This window comes from Sphaeroforma arctica, assembly GCF_001186125.1.
Source record: "Sphaeroforma arctica JP610 unplaced genomic scaffold supercont1.936, whole genome shotgun sequence".
In the NCBI taxonomy this organism is placed as follows: Eukaryota; class Ichthyosporea; order Ichthyophonida; genus Sphaeroforma; species Sphaeroforma arctica.
This window is the reverse complement of record NW_014039622.1, coordinates 14,711-19,211: the sequence shown is the minus strand read 5'-3', so window position 1 is coordinate 19,211 and position 4,501 is coordinate 14,711.

Genomic DNA, 4,501 nt, shown 5'->3' with positions numbered 1-4,501 from the left:
GAAATCTGTGATCTCGAAGGCGGAATGATACTGGTTTGTTGAATTATCGGAATATGATACAACAGGGAAATCCAATCATATTAACGATTCAGCTCGGTAGAATCGCACGACAGCTATTGTCACAAGTACAAGTATACGCATGTATACTACTATATTTGTATATATTTACATGATATATATATATATATATATTTCGTTTATTTACTACGAATTCCACGATACTTAAACTTAACCTAAGCGTTTAATTACTCTAAGACGTTAATATCGCCTTGATAGACCGAATCTTACAACTGCATATCTGTACTCTTCTCTCGACACTTCAGTGTACATGTATCCACCTGTGGGTAGCCTGGAACTCGGATAATACAAACCATTTCATGCCCTTCGTTTAAAGCGCGACTTATACGATTCAAAACAGGCTGGGCGCTTCTGGAACATTGACATCGCCTCCAAGCTCACCAATTAGGCTTCAAACGCTCGGATGCTGACGAAAGTATTTGGGTTCACACCACGCGCCGCATTATCATTATCCTTTACGTGGATGAGATCGTCCCAGCCGTGCCCCATAATTTCGGAGAAGAACAGTGGTTAATCCAATCATTAAGCAAATACTACAGCCTGAAGTTTTAGGCCTTGCGTCCTATTTCGTCGGTCTTTGGATTCAACAACATGCCGATGGCATCACCATCGACCAACACGCATACATCTCTTCCCTACTTAATACTTTCCCTCTCCCTCGTACTTTGCCTAATCATACGCCAGGTAATGGCGTTCACCCAACTGCTCTTGTTGACTCTTCACCGCTCACTTGCCCTGGCTTTCGTCAATTACTGGGTGCCCTTGGATTTGGTGCCAATTTGACTCGACTAGATATTCTGCGACACTTAACCAACTTGCCACATTTGCCACTACGCCTACGGAAACACATATACTGGCTCTGGAACGTATCCTACATTGCCTTCGGATTACTTCGGATTTCTCTATAACGTACAAGCCAAGACAGCCTAACCAGACTTTTGACTCAGCACTGGTAGCGTATACGGATTCCGACTGGGGAGGATGTCACATGTCAAGTCGCTCCCAGACTGGCACTTTAATCTGTTTACAGAGTTCTCTATCTACTGGAAAAGCCATAAACAGAAAACCATCACTTTCAGCAGTTCCGAAGCTGAATATGTAGCTATGTCGGAGACTACACGCAACATTGCGTGGGTGAGGAATGTTGCATTTGCAATTGGTCACACTATTTCTCAGCCCACATAATTATATGGTGACAATCAATCTGCCATAAAAATTGCCCTGGGCACAGGCACGCCCAAAAGACTCCGACACATCGCTATCCGTACACATTATATTCGAGACTGAGTACGTCGTGATATGATCACTATCTCCTATGTATCTACAAAGGAAAATCTCGCTGATCTCTTCACAAAATCATCTGGTCGCACGAAGCATGAATATTTTCGAAATCAGCTCTTATCACAAAACCTGGTGTCTCCCCAAACCCCACTTTGCCTTGAGGGGGGGTATTGAGCATACCCGAACATGACTCATCCAAACATGCCAAACTGGGGTTTTCACAAACTCAACTAGGTTTTACATATCCTTGACAACAAATTGTCTTGGATACGCTCAAACCATATTTTCACTTTTCACACCAGAACTTTAATATATATTTACAAGACAAATATTAAATAAAGTTTAGTTCTTCTAGTTCAAGTAGTTGTTTAACTAATATTAACTATGCTCCTACATATAAAACATATAAAAAAGACCCTGTCGAAAATACATAGAGATAAATCCGGCTTGGACGCTGTTTGCTCATTTGAGACCCTATACAAAATAATTAATACGCCCAAATGACATTTTTTTGCCCATTTGTAGACCCCTCTAGAGTACACTTTTTTTTGCATTTCAATTTTTTTTTAACCCAACAACATAGTCCTCTAAATACAATACACGAACAATCAGAACACAAAAAACATAGCCTTCTAAAATCACTGAGGAAAACGGTGTGTATACTTACTGAATATTTTACCTTTCAACTTATTGACGCTTCTCTGTTCTTATATAGATGGACATGCATAGGGTGCTCTTATCCAGCGATTGGGATCAGATTTCACGAGGCGTTTATTCAGAACTGGTAAATAGCTAAATACTTCATATTTGTTGGATTTATTGATTGATTTGGTTTTCCTTGTGACCGCTGTTGTAATAGCCGGGCCTCCACATTAGACTCTATGTTATAAACATACTCTTAAGCAGTACGTATACTAAAAACGTACTCTTAATAGTACAAGGAACTTAAGTTTCCTAAATGGGTTTTAATGGTTTTATTAATTAATACCTTTTCCATTTTACATATCATATATTTGGACAAAGCCATCAAAAGACCCCAGTAAAATACCAAACATAAGAGTTGGTCTAGTTCTATGGATAGAACTGTATTTAATATCCAACTTTATTTCTATCTGAATACTTCGGTAGCGAGATGGCTCAACCGAATATAGGTTTCTAGGGACTATTAACGTTACCTAGTTTATCCTCCGATCAGCCAACCAGATGTGTCAGTCTGATGAAGGCTAAGTCGGTAACTCTGATAAGTGGCAAGTTATTGGTTAAGACAAAAACTAAGGACATCAAGAGTATTTTTTCTTTTCTTTTCTAAAGATAGGAATTTATGTGTCTCTCAGATTCGCCCCAACGAAACATACCATAGTTTCTAATAGAGCGACAACGAAACACTGAACAAAACCCCTTCGGCGGAAACAGTACTGAGAGGATTATATATAGGCTATGTCTCAGCCTCACAATTCCTCAGAGTATTGCTGTTTTCACGAGGCATACCTAACTTTACTAAAAGTCTCATTTCGTCTACTTATTTTGAAATTTTCACGATACTTAGAATTTACCTACGCGTTTATTTATTCTAAGGCGTTAATATAGTCTTGAGAGACCGAATCATACACATTTTAAAGTTAGCAAAGGTATTAATTACTTAGACTACTTAAGCGTAAAGGTAAATTAGCTACCACAAAAATTTTCTTGTCCAAGCTAGTCTTTAAAAAACAAGCTAGTAGTCATAAGTTAAGATTATGACCAAGAAAGACAATACTCCTTTTAAGAAGCGTAGAGCTGAAAAGAAGAAAATGGAGAGAGAACCCGCGAGCGCTGCCGCAGAAGCAACTGCCGGCGCTGCCGATGCGTTTAACCGCACAGTAGCCGAAGCACTTGCCTCCGACAATAATAGTCAACAGGACAATACTTCAAATAAGGATGATTAAAGAGACTACTCCCACTGACAGAGCCCGTGGGCCAACTATTGCCTCAACTTCAAAGCTTGCATTTACGAAGCCAAGAAGTGAGACAAGGGACACGTCTCAAGACGCCCCAACCAATTCTTCTGACGAAACTCAGAAAGAAAGTCCCCAATTGTAGAGGAGTCCCCAATTATAGGGGACTAAGACGAATCTCAGAAGGTACCTATAACGGAACCAGAAGAAGAGGCAAGCTCACGTGGCAAACCCGAATCTACGTCCGAGACCACTGAACCAACGCACATAAGTAAGTTAATTACTGAAAACACTGCTCTTAAGAATCAGTTAGCCATCCTTATGAAAGACTTGACTGTTGAACATGTAGATCGATTGTATAGATCAGGAAACATACACAGCACTTTCGCGAGCATGTTTCTCCGGGCATTACTGAAGCCCTACAGAAGTGGACAAAACGTCGACAGGCAATTACGCCCGAAGAGCGTAAAAACTCGAGCGCTACACCTGTGGCATATGAGCCAGATGTGCTCAGCGTATTTATACCTTACGAGGTACTACCACCAGAACTTCATGCTAATTACTCGCCTGTTCTGACACCCGGCCGTGAGTCACCCGTCCTTGAGGGTATTATAGACCCAGAGGCAGGTAGAAATACTCCGCCACCTTTACCCAATTGGGATGACAATCGTCGGAAACCAGTTAAGACTGGGTATGTTATCCAGACGCATGAATCACCCAAGATTATAAAACCAACCACTATCCGAGGGACAGAGCACCGAAAGGTCTCGACCATGGAATTTACAAGGGATAATAAATACACCCGTAAACGTGTTAACGAAGTCAAATTTAATCGCTTCGATCGCACAGCATTGCACCAGCACGCAGAGGATTTCCACTCTGACGAGGTGACCGAACTTAACCACGATGTGCATCATTCTGATGTGTATCATATTTTGCTAATATAATCGATTAAGCAAAGGCGCATCGATCAGCTACTTCAGGCCCAACGTGGACCACAGGGATAACCAGAAGTACAAGGGACAGATCAGTCGACTTAAGTCGACCTGGGATGCCAACAGTAAGCAGGTCGAGTTTATAAACCACCATGACCTCGACACGCTAACCCGTACGCTTAATGCGTTTACGGTCATGCTGGAGACGAATGACATCGCTCCCCGGCAATGGATCTCGCTTTAATGCAGACGTTTGACCCTACAGGTACAGTT